This window comes from Hetaerina americana, unplaced genomic scaffold (assembly GCF_022747635.1).
Source record: "Hetaerina americana unplaced genomic scaffold, ioHetAmer1.1.p SCAF_5, whole genome shotgun sequence".
In the NCBI taxonomy this organism is placed as follows: Eukaryota; Metazoa; Arthropoda; class Insecta; order Odonata; family Calopterygidae; genus Hetaerina; species Hetaerina americana.
The window spans coordinates 20,328,850-20,342,574 of record NW_027287095.1 but is presented as its reverse complement, the minus strand read 5'-3'; the positions used below and the strand labels follow the sequence as shown (position 1 = coordinate 20,342,574).

The following is a 13,725-nucleotide window of genomic DNA, read 5'->3' as shown; positions in this document are numbered from 1 at the left end:
TTAACTTAAAACTACCCCATGTATTAGCGTTGCCTAAAATAAAAGTAAGATAAGAAAATGGTTACAAACTAGGCTACCTCGAATAAATTTTTTCCTCTGTGAGCTCATCCACGATGATTCCGATACCTTATCGTTAGTTGAAAAAATGACGTTTCACCCGGTCCTTTTTAGAATGTATCCTTCTGATCTTATTTTCATTATATCTCTGTCCGCATAACAAAGGGGTGATACATACATTTTTAGCAAAAATCACAAAGGAGACCTGCTGGCCCCGAGGTGGATAAAAACTAATTAAAGACAATTACTTCTATAGAATTTGCATGAGTTACTCGGACAAACGCTATAGGTAGCTGAGTTTATTTGCAATATCAGAACAGGTGACCGAGGTTAAATGGTAGTATTGAACTTTTGGGAGCAGAAAAAAAGGCTTTTATAAATTCGGCTTAGGTGTTCGTCTACTCTGAAAAGGACAGAAATGCATTTGATGTTTTCCACACGGTAACTCGCTAACTTGTCGTCATGTCGCAACATGGTGAAGTGCTTTGTACAATTCCTGTAATCACAACCAATACAATTGCTGTAAAAAAATACGTCCGTCCTTCGTATTTGATGGCTCGATAAGTTAACTGCATCTCACGAATGAATCGCTGACCGTTGCACTGTCATTCAAAAATGTAACATATCCAAAAACACGGCAGTAATGCCTTCCATCGGTTATAACATCTGGATCACCAGTCTTGGAGGGCGGTACAAGAAAACGGGAGGGAGGGTGTGGTGGCAGGGGGGATGGAAAAGACGTAAAATGCACGTGTCCGAAAAGAAATCTTCATCAGCTGTTCCTAATAGGCAACGCGAAAGAGGCATAATATAAGTAAACGATCTCCAGCTCTATTCGAAACGTAACTGACTTACTGTGTAATTCGTTTTGCGCATTTTCATTTGGAGGAGGTTTATGGGAGGAGGGAGGGGGGGTCATATCCTTCTCGAACTCCCTGCCCCTCGCATACACACTTCCGCCTCCCCGCCACATTCTCTCTCTTTCTCTCTCTCTACGCGTCGTTGTAAGGTTACACTAGGATTTACGAACTTATTCAATAAACCTTTGTAACGATCGTTACATAGAAACAATGTCAGCCGAAGCCAATTGCACATCATGATTTTCTCCGTACGTAATTTTCTCGAGTGTATTATATTAAATAATTAAAATACGAGTACCTGATAATTCCAATGAAAATACATTTCCACGACCTCTGAACGCCTTTTCACTATATTTCAATCAGTCTGAGTGTCCACATTTCGATGTCTTATGCATAATATCTCAGCATTTTTCGTACATGAAAACAATATTTAGCTCAATTATTACTCATGTTTGGAAGAAATCATTCGATTTTGATCGAAATCGACACACTAGAAGTAAAATTTCACCATGAATAATCTTTAAGCCTTTTATCAATTTCCTTATTCGTACTTTTACATGTGGAATAACATAATATGTGGAAGTTAAAGATCATTTTATTTCTACAATTTACGAACTACGTTTTATTTTCTATTCGGTTACGAAATTTGTATTAGGATTTATTCCATGTTAGATCAGATGTTTCCTTTGCGATCTAATTGAGTGAGGTTTTTGGCTATCATTTTAATGGATAATTAAATCAATAAATAAATATACTTGGTCTTTTTTTACAAAAAAACTTTATTATAATACTACCAGTTTCGACGCATAAGCGAAATCATCAGGTAGTGAGTTTTTTGTCTGTTAAAAAATTCTAAGTTTATTTATTCATTGATCATGAATTTGCACAAGGTAGAGCCTCAAATGATTGAATACAAATAATAAAATTTTCTGCGCCTATTATTGCGGGAAAATTTTCGTTAAACCTGTAATTCCAAAAATATATTAGTTTTTCGTGACCAACCAACTTCGGAAAATAGGCCTTTAAATTGGTGATACACGAAAGAGCAGTGGATGTAAAACTTCAGAATTACGATCAATTTTTTTACCTAGCAACTCACTGCTTATGTACATACGACGATGTTTATTTATTACATATATTTGTTGCGCTTCGAGAATGTACTCAATACTGAAAGGCAAGAGTCAATCATGGCAAAATGTGTATGCAAAAAATCTGCAGGCAAAAGTATCTCGTAATTTAACAAGTGGGAGTAGATTGATCAAGACTGTCAGTGATAGGAAGCCATATGTAATGGGAAGAAGAAGTGCAAATTCTGTTATTTATTTACTTCATGGGACATAATTTTGATCAGGGAGCTTATGCGAGGCATTCAAGAGTGGAATCATTAATATGTATACATAATTGGACTACCTACAATTTTGATTCAATATACTTGTCATTTAGAGAAAGTATTTTTTTTAAATACCAAGTCATAATGTATCAGTAATCGCTATATTATTGATTGTTTTCTTAACATCTACATGTATTATTTTAAGAAATTAATCGTTGGCCGCGTCTTATATTCAGCATATTGAATTTGAATGTCTATTTATATTTCATATAATTTTAAATGAGCCAGTTGATGTATAAAAATATTTTATGCGAGTCATCGTTCATCTAGTGTTTTTCGTTGAGCAAGAGGATTAAATATGCGGGAGTTCATTAAAATCCCCTCCTTTCCAACCTTAAACAACGTGTATACGAGCCAGCGTTGAAGTGACCCCCACCAAACCTCTAAGCTCTTAGATTTATGTGGCCCGCAAAGGACCCTGGTCCGTGATCTTTGAAACGGGCATAAAGGAAGCCTAACAGCCCTTTAAATCCCTCATAAAGGCCCCACTAGCAATTTTCTTCTGCATAGTTCCCATCCTTTGATGTGTTGCGTTAAGGAACTACGTGAAAATTGGAGCATTATTAGTTACGTATTGTGGCTAATAACAGTTGTCACACACCAACACACACACACACACCCTGTGCGGGTGTTTTTGCTAAAATGAAGCCTAAATCTAGCGCTTTTATCGTAAATGATTTCTATCAAGTTACTCTTAAGCTTAGTCGACTTCCTCGTTAGTATCTATCGGAAATAACCTTAATTTACTAACGTAAAGAATATATTTAATCAAATTATAAGGTAAATAAAAGCTACAAATTATCCAAAAACATTCTTGAGAATAAACGATAATGGCCACTGCGTTTCAAAATAATATTTTTTCCATGAAAATATCTCTATAAAACAATATACGGTTGCGAACATTGATAATAATTAATTGTAGGTATCTTCTTCCGACGTTTACTTCTCAAAAGTAAACATTTGTTATTAAAACGAAATGTAAGTTCGCTTATTTCTTAATAGAGAGAGCATGTGCCCTGTTTCACCTTCGTTAAGTTCAAATGGAAGGAGTTTTAAGTGCTTCCGATACATAGTCTCTTATTTAACCTTAATGGTTAAACCAATAAATGTGCAATTAGATGTGTATTCATCTAATTTCACGTGCATCTTTGTGTATGAAGGAATTGGTGTCTTAGATGAAGATTCGGATCTACACTTACTCAGACAGTGTTAGATCAGGGTCAGATAGTAAATAAACCTTTTGAGAGAAGAAAGAAAATTATCATTCGAATAGCAAATTTGATTTATTCAAAGAACTGCGGGAGGTCTCGCGACCGAAACTTTCAACGGAGTCATCCGCTAATAAGCATTTAAATGCAGAAATTTGATTTAGTTGACGTGCGCTAATTTCAATCTATTGAAACCTTATTGGTTATGTTTATATTCTGCGAACCGGGAGTAGGATCAGGTTAACGAATTCTACTAAGGAAAAGGCCTTGGAAGGACTGTATAAATAGAATTTTACAAAAAACCAATACTTCTCGGCTTTGCAACTTCATTGACCAGTTGAAATTTCTTATTGAATGGAACACTGATGATTATATGTGAAAGATGTAATAATTGTGGAACCAAAACTATTTATACGTGTATTGTTTCAAATTTCAGTTATATCTTATCCAATTTATTTCCTTCTGATTGTAAAATGGCGATTAATGTGATACAACTGATATTTATGCCATGGTTAACTCAGACAAATGTTTAATTTATACATTTATAAGCCCTTGTCCTTCCTTTGCGTCATATTGCTCTTTCAAGAAAAATACAGATTAAAAGTACAGGTGATTTCTATGCGATTAGCAAAAAGCTGACATGGATATTTTAGGTTGAAACCAGAGTTTTTCTAGCCTCATTTAATATCATATTTATTCATCTATCATAGAGTACATAGAGAACTTGTACCTCCGTAAATTACACTTTGTCAAAGAACTTCCCGACGGATTATAGTTGTATGTAAGTTGATAGACCTTCAGGATAGAAATCAGGGACCTTGAGGAATCTGCTCAATTCATCTCATACACGAGTTGCAATCTCAGGGCGGGAGTACATTAAACACACAGCCAACTCTGGCATACATTTATCTGTTTAAATAACTTTGTGTCTCACGATCAGTTACCCTGATGGTGCATTGAGTAATTTAAATGCATCAGAAGACCGGATAGTAACTGGTTAAAGGTAAAATGTTTTACATCTCTTACAGTGTATCCTTGGCATGAATATATGAATAATTCCTTCAACTCTGACATATGCAAAATGTGTGAGTCATTGAGGGTCAGTTGGTATGTATGTCATTAACAGAATGAACATTAGTAGAGCTTCGCATCGGAAGAAATATCACCCACCTTACAGTAGACCGTGTGTCACTTCCCATGTGTAATCTACAATGTATAAGCGAAATATATAAGCGGAATTTACGTCGTAAAAAATGAGCTTCTTCATACTCCCATCGTTTATGATCCAAACCTTTATTGGCATCCAATTTCAGATTGGATTAAATTCATCGCCAAATTTCCATATTAAACTTCCTTCTTTTCAGACGTAAGCTTTTGACTTCCCGCGATAGCCCTCGAAAATATCTTGGAATATTCCAAAGGTAAGCCCTTGTTTAACGATTACACCCCGGGTATCGTAGAGTATAATAGAGCTAATTTAGCATGCATATCTAAATATAGAACACACTGGAAAATTATATTTTAGGAATTCCCTTTTAAGCGAGCTAGGAAATTGTTTTGGCCCCTAAAATTTGGTCGAAAAAAGGTTGCCTTAAATATTTACATTCTGAAGTCCGTAAATTTATTCCGTCATTACCCAGTCTGCTGATATACTTAGGATAATTGATATTTTAGACGCTTTCTTAAGGCAAATTCGCTTCATGTTATCTCACAGCAAGACTTCATCCCTATAAAGATTATTACCCTGAACTTTGAATGCCTTAAAATTACTGGAGTAATTTAGTCATTATGAAACCTAAAATGTAAATTGGGCATTAGAATTTTTTCATTTTCAATCAAAATATGCAAAAATTAACAATTGTAGCTATATTTATCAGACGATGAAATATTTTCTTTTCGTGCAATACCATCTATTTCAAAACGTTTGCATTAAATGAACTCCAAGTTGGAAATCCGTAAACACGACACTGTTGAATATATATATCTTACTGACTACGTTTAGAATATGGTTTCAAGAATCAATTAGGAGGAACAGAAATACTCTTTTGACTTTTCGTCCTGTCTGATCATATTATTGCTCCCAGTCGTTTTTTCGTCTGGACATAACAGATGTGAAAAGGAATTCGAGTTTCAAATATTCCCTCTGGTTTCATGGTGCCGAGATCGTATTCTACGGCAGTAAATTTTTTTATGAAGAATAAACCCTTAATATAATGTGTCCTATGCGGTATGGAGTGACAAACTCACGACTCTAGAGTGAAAAGCATTACATTCATTTCCAAGATTTACTAGTAAATTATACTATCAGTGAATTCCTAATCTGTCACATCATTATCAATGTAAAGTAATCAATACAATTCCAGCTGAAACGTATGCGTAAGTAACGCGACAAAATAAATATGAATCCGCATCCATGATTTAAGTAATGAAATTAATGAAAAAAAAATAAATTTCATTATTATCTTTCAAAATAACGTCATCGTTCTTTCAATAAGCCAATTTTTATTTTCTTTTTGTCCAATTCATTATGACTATTAATGGGCCCCATGTGTATTCATTATACCAAGAGCGTTGAAATTTTCTGTTTTTAAAATGCGCAGACTATGAAGGCATTGAATAATGCAATAATGGATAATCAATGCAAAATTACATTCCATTTAAAGATCAAAATGTAATCCCGTGATTTCTAGGTTAGCTTACCAGCACTCTAACCGACTCTATTTTGTCCGTCGTCTAATTTCCCTGATGCAGGCATATAAACTACGCCGTGCCCTCGCCTCTCAAATGGATTTGCCTAGAGTTTTAAGTGTCATTGGATCTCTGGGCAATTCCGAGATGAGGTTAGGTTAGTGCCTCTGACAGCGGAGGACATTTGCGCCATTAGAGTAGATGGCTGATTAGGAAAATCCAAGAAGATGAGAGATGCAGGAAGACCCAGTCGTTTATTTGATCTCCCATGAGCAAACGCCGGAAAGGCAAGTGTTTGACAACGGGTTCGATGGATTATGCTGTTCTTCGCATATATAAAACTTGCGGGAAATTTCTTATCGGTCGTATCAAGCATTCTTGAGTCCAGTAAAAATGAAGACCGAATAAACATAGGCTAGAAATTTGGCTTTTGCTTGTTCAAAAAGGCTGTAAAATCGAGAGAAACTACCGATAAAATATAACTAGGATGATGATTGCACAGTCTTCACTGTATTCCCCTTGTTAATGCCCGCTTATCCTACTTATTTGGTGCAGAAAATACTTGAATTTACAATCTCTTCGTGCTATTAGTATGATATACACTTACGAAAAAATATACTTATTTATATTTACGAATTCTTCATGTAACAGCGCACATCTATTATTTATCGAGTTACGACATGCAACTTGGACTTTTATTTATTGTGGATTATTTGAATTGATAATTGAATGAACAAGTTGGAAAGTTGTGGAAAGTGATGAAATACCAAATAAGAGAGGGCCAGTTACTTTCCTAAAAGTTTTATCAGTCGTAGAAACATTTACCTTATAAAACCCGCTTCTTGATAAATAAAAATGAAGACTTATTCAATGATCATCTCTCTTGACTTTCATCAGCAGTGCTTTCATTTCCTCCTGGATGTTAGGTACTTGACCTCTAATATAAATCTCGCAGGAATAATTTCTTTCCATCTCTGGTGGTCTCTATTTGGCAGAACTTGATTACTCCCTGATTTCATGCTGCGGAAAACACCAAGGCTCAGTAATTTAACGGCGACCGAGGGCCAATTTCTTCCCTGGGTATAGGGAGGATTGCTTCATTAGAGCTGAAAGCTCGACTGTCATTAACTGTATTTTAGACTCCCTATTTGTACGGGAAACGAGCAGAAATGTGGGTCATATTCAAGGAATTTGTTAAATCATTCCCATTTTCCTTTTAAAAAAATCTCAAATGGATGTGCTATTCAACGCAGGCAATGCCCACGGGGCTATTACTTACGTTCTTCTTCCTGCGTACCGACTCGTCGGCCATACGCGTTGTGGCTTTACCATGATCCGTTAAATTTATTATATCGCGATCTTCATTTTTACTGATTTTCGTCCTCAGCGGTTCCGTTAGGGCTTAAAATATATTATGGGGCTAAAAAAATTTGGATCTTCGCATGAATTTTGAAGCAATAAATCTTCGCTTAACGACCGATAAACGGCGTCGCGGTATCGTAACCTGGTGGGATAATGGTTACGCCTGTTCCCAATTTTCTTCTTTTGTTCCTAAGACGCTGGAATGAATTTTATTTTATCGTCCGAAACTTTTCTGGAATCGCATAATCCAGAACCGCGGAGAGAGGAACTCTCTCTGCGAAAGGACGACGCACACACCCTTAATATTTTGTTGAGCATTCCTTTCAGCGATGAAACGTCCTATTCATAAAAAAAGAGGAAGGCCGAAAGAGCACTAAAGATTACTTCGCCAGACCGACAATTTGAGTGCCCTTTAAAAGAGAAGTACAAATAAGCCGGCGGATCACGCACTGTAGGTCGTGACCTGTCGTGTGCTTTTTGGAAGTGAAGGGCTTCTGCTACGTATATGGTTTCTTGTGCTTGGAAAGCTTAATAGGGGATCGGGCGGGGATCTCCGAGTTCACTGTGGAAAAGAATTGTGAAGTCGGATGATGGTCACCGGCGCGGGTATTTTTCATGGGATAACTCCCCTGTCAGCAAAACAAAAGAGCAGGGATGTAGATTTGACAGGTCGTAGGGAGCCATGCCACTCCCTCCCAAGCCTCTGACAGGCACCATGGGGCGAGAGGGACAAGATCTCGGTCATTCTCATGCTTCGAAATGCGACACGTAAAACATTAAATTTAAAACTTAATAATCGCAGAGCCATTTTAAGTGAACACATACATACAGCGTATTAAATCGGTCAGGAATAGTGTATATTTCATGCGTTTAGTTACACAATAAATCGTCTGCCATCGTTTTTTTATGACTTTTTATTTATACACAACTTAGCAAATGAGCGAACAGGATTTTCCGAAGGAAGACGTAATTTAATAATTTAAAAATTTCTTCCACAAGAAGAAGATTAGAAAATTTGAATTGATTTAATATTATGATGAAAAATGTAGTAGAATATACGGCGTGAAGCATGTCTATAACAGTCTCTCCTGCTAAATCATTTATAAGTGAAATCTTTGGGTAAGTACCTTTTAAATAAATGGTGATATTTAAAAGTTTGGTTACCAAAAATAGTGAATATAAAACATAAATATCACGCCCATGAGGGAAGGATCAAGGAGTGCAATTTAGATAGGTAAACTATCTTCAAAGAAATACACACTTTTAAAAGACGTTTTTGGCTAAATTATGGGGAATGTTGGATCCATTCGAAACTAATATCAAATATCCTTCCTCATTCCTTTTTCCGTTACTATATCATCGTTTTTCGTTCATGCTAGGATCCAGTGCCATCCAGATTTTCTACGTCTTGTCATTTCCTATGTGTATATGTATATTTAGGAAAATTTCAGAAAAAATGTCTTGTATCTTTGTTAGGTCGGAAACTTTTCAGACCACCCTTGTATATGTATATATGTGTGTGTGTATATATATATATATATATATATATATATATATATATATATATATATATACTCATATATACAGAAACATATATAAGTATATACATATTGCATATGTATGTACATAGTACATACATATATTGTATATGTATATATGTGTGTGTGTATATATATATATATATATATATATATATATATATATATACTCATATATACAGAAACATATATAAGGAAAAGGGATAGGAACACGTATAAAGGACGAACACAATAGAGGTGGGGAAGGCGGAATCGAACGGATCACAAGAGTAAAAATATTTCCTCAACCGGGACTCGAACACCGGATCTTTCCACTTGCCGGGCGGATGCTCTTAACCACTTGAGCTATCGAGGATATGTAATTTACCCTGAGATCCGTGGGTCTTATATGTCGCCAAGCGCCCCGATTCTTTAGCCAAGAGATGGCGTCAGGGGGCTGTTTCACCCACCAAAGGAGAAATAGACAATACACAAGAGGAAAGGACAGTGGTTAGAATTCATACAACATCATACAGGAAAAGAACAGTGCGTTTCGTGGCACGCATAGCCAGAAGAAAGAGATGAGCCACATTGGCCAAATACACATTCAAACACGAAATCCCGCCAAACAGCGAATAAATACTCATATATACAGAAACATATATAAGGAAAAGGGATAGGAACACGTATAAAGGACGAACACAATAGAATATATATATATATATATATATATATATATATATATATATATATATGACTTCTTCGTTAAAGTCCATAGAACGAATTTGGTTGTTCAAGTTATCATGCACAAATATTATAAAAATATTAAATTAATAAAATTTTATTGATATGAATGCGACAAAAAATTAATATTAAAACTCAGGAATTAAAAATTATTGCAAACTAGATTATTTTTTAGGACATTATTGACAGCGATGGCTAACTCATCTAAAAATAATAAAACAAAATTTTTCATAACTGCATGGTGACTTTGTTTTTACATGAAATGGAAGCCACTGTATCAATCGGTTTAAATTCAATTTATTTATCATACGAAAGAACGTATTCGGAAGGAAACATATAAAGTCATTCCCTTTCACCGTGTACTGCGGATGAACCGGCATTACTCTCTACCTAATCGAAGACCAAATGGGGTGTGGAAGTTCGGATGTCGCTATTGGACAGCAAGAATTGCACCTTGCCTACTCACCTTCATACTTGAGATATAATGCATTTTTTGGCCTTTGTGATTTAAAGAAGGCTATAAAGTAATTATTTTAACAAATATTTTTTTTAGATTTCTGGCAGCTCAACCGAAAATGATTCCATTGTTGAATGTGTATTTTACTTTTGTATTTTGCAAGATAAAAAAATATCCGACATTAAAGATTCAGTCGATTCAACGGATAAATTGATGAAAATATTCCATCTTGAACTAAAAATTAAACCACTTGACTTTTCCACATAAAAAACTTTTTTGTGGAAAGGCCAAGTGATTTAATATTTAGTTCAACATGAAGAATTTCCACGAATTGACGCCAGAAACTGTTTTATTTATATGTTATCTTAATTGGAATTCAAGCATTTTACCAAAAGTTTTATTAAATAACTTGCTTCTTCATCACGTAATTATTCCTCATTCGATCGAAGGTAAATTTAATTTCGTGTTTGAACTGCAGTCTAAAATATTCCAGTTTCACTCACCAATGATTCCTTACTAGCAATTTTTGTGGGTGCGGTGTACCTTTGGCTAAACATTTCGCCAATATTTTTAGCTAATCGTATTTCAAACTGTTGAATTATTTACCGTAATGAAACAAATTTCAAAAATTAAGATGCTAAACTAACATTTTGGGAACTTTAAACGCGGCATTTGACTCAAAATGGCGAAAAACATGCTACGAAAATTAGAACTTTCACCAATGAACTCTCGAGTATTTATCTCTGTCATAATTGTAGACTTCTTTAAAGGTCACGAATTACAAATATGCCTGCCGTCCTTCAGTGACTACAGAATCATATGCACGGAGTCTATACGATTTGTTTCCTTGAGTTTCAAGGTACATCTACTTCCGCTTTGCAGTTCTCTAAAGAAAAATATTGGAACTGAAGAGGAATTCAACTTGCATCAATTCATGCTATGATTACTACAAGAAGTTGGATAAGGACCTGCAATCAATTAATAAGAATATGGAATACTAAAATAGGCATCTATCTGGAAATAAATGATAGAATGCGGTTCATTGACACTTTTCCCTGATGTCACATTTAACAAAATGATACAATTACGATTAAGCAATTAGATTTAGAGAGATGGCATTTTTAGAGTATATTAGTGTTTATTCGACATGCCAATAAAATCCATGACCAAATATTAATGGACAAATAGTGTTGAATATTACGACCCGCAAAACTGTATTTCTCATTATTTAAGCTCTTAAATTGCATTCTCAACAGATTTAATCCCTTCATTAATGATAATTCTTTTGGTAAAAATATGCAATATTTTGTTCACTCCTTGCAGAAATACATTTACAAATTTTATGATTTTGGCATTGTAATTCAAAATATCCAAAATATTTATGAATTGCTGATAATACAATCATTACATGTGTTAATTAATGACCCATATAAATGCATGATAAAAAGGTCCACATGATTCGAATTGATACTTTCTTCTACTTTTTTCCTTGGGTAAAATAACATCCGTGAGTAATTCCTAAGAAAGTATAAAACATGAGAATTGAGCGAGTAATTCTAACGCTGCTCCTATGTATGGATAATATTTGAACTGGTCAAAAATATTTCATAAAAATAAGAATTGGGGGGGATATGAATTTTTTTCATGTGTGCATCAGAGAGATCCTCAAAAAATAATAAAATTAGAATATTTTAGGAAAGGGATGGCATAAGTCACAAAACAGCTGCGCCAAAACGTCAATAACACTTGTCTAACTAACGGTCGTTGACAGCGCCTGCTATGGTCTTCGGGGACATGAAAGGAAAGCACTCGAAAAAAAATAACGAGTCTATTCCTTTCCAACCACCGCACCACTTTTCGCCCTTAAACAGCAGCAATCATCCGACGACAAAGGCAAAGCCTAATGAGGGTGGCATTTGCGATAAAGGCGAAAGAGAAGGGTAGATGACACTCCGGACCAATCAGGGAAGGGCTCTCCTCGGAAATTCGACCCTTGGGCGAGAACAAAAGAGGAAAAAAAATCCGCGACCCGAATTTTCCTCTCCTTTTCGCCCGTGGGTCCAAAGCGGATTTTTCGATGGGAATCTTGGAAGCCAAACCGCAATAGGGGGCCGTCCGGTTGGGGTTTTCGAGGGAGGGGGGAGATGTATCATTGAAGGGGGGAGTGGCAGGTCAACTCACGTGGGATGTCAGGAGATATCCATTTGAGGAACAGCAGTAGCAGCAGCTTCCGATACGTCCGCAATGGACCCCGTGGGAGCCTCCTTGCCAAAGCGCGGCGCTCCGACAGCGACCACCCTCCCGCGAGCACTGCGGGTCCCCGCTTTGCTCCCTCTCTCTTCAGTCACTCGCTCGGCGGCGTCCGTTCCGGCTCGCTGTCCTCCTCCTCTCCCCACTCCTCCACTCACGCGAACTTCCCCTCCTTACTCTTCCTCCGCGCCCTCGAACAGCCCTCGCGAGAGAACCCTCCCGCGGAGGGGAAGGAGGGGAAAGGGCCCCACCCCTCTCCTACACCTAAACCCTCCTCTCCTTCCCTCAACGAGCGCACCTCCCTCGGTGAACGACTCTCTCGTGCCCCGCGTCCCCTTCCTCCTCTTCCTCCACCCCTCCAGGCCTTCGGCAACCTCCTTCCGCGAGGACGTCGCGGTCTTCCCTCGGAGGGCTCCCGTGCCTCAATCCTCCGCGGGAGAGGACGGAGAGAGGAGAAAAACGGAGGGGGAGAGGGAGAGAGAGCGAGAAAAGGACCTCCCGGCCAGGGACGAGTTCCGCCGCTGCGTCCGAGACTCCGCCCGGCCAAGGATGCTGATATCCCGCCCACGGCTGCGTTGGAGGGCCTCTCGCGTGCACTCCGAAAGGAGCCTTCCTCCTCCTTCCTGAGAGGACGGGAGGGACTAAGGGAGAAGAATCATAGGATGAAGAAGACGTTTCAGAAACACGGCGGGTATCGAGGATTGAAGGACTGACCTCCGGGAAGGAGGGAGGGGATCTTTTGGGGCAGAGTTCGGTCTTCTCACGGAACACCAGAGAGCCCTACCAGAAGGGTGACCTCGCATTAGCTCACTGGACATAGTCAAATGTTTCCTATTTTAAAAAAAAAACCTCTTCGAACCCAAACGGTGGCGTCCCCTCACCCTCCCAACCCTTCTTGCTCGTTGACTCAGCGCACGCAAAACCCTTTATCCTTGGTGCTCATCCGTCCGTAACCCCTCCACCTCACCCTCACCACCCCCTTACTCCCTTTCGACTTTATCCCGTTATTTTCTTTTTTTTTATTTTATTTCATGCACTCTCACTACGCCGCGGCGGTTTGGCGTCCCGGTGTTTCCTCCTCCTCCTCCTGTGAATCCCGTTTCCCGCTTCCTCCCGTTCCCCGACCCATAATCCTGGGCGATTCCTCTTTCCTTGGATTTCTGACTCTCTGCACACAAACACACACAAAGGT

The 13,725-nt window shown here is 37.6% G+C and overlaps 1 protein-coding gene across 1 annotated transcript in view; it reads right to left on the bottom strand.

Annotated features, from left to right (window-relative positions):
- The window catches only part of LOC139694270 (ubiquitin-conjugating enzyme E2Q-like protein CG4502), a 64,199-nt gene extending 51,639 nt beyond the window's left edge, over positions 1 to 12,560 (bottom strand). Inside the window, exon 1 of the mRNA XM_071592730.1 lies at positions 12,465 to 12,560. The gene's annotated coding sequence lies outside the window, so the exon portion shown is untranslated. The remainder of the gene's footprint in view (positions 1 to 12,464) is intronic.
- Between the last annotated feature and the right edge of the window lie 1,165 nt (positions 12,561 to 13,725).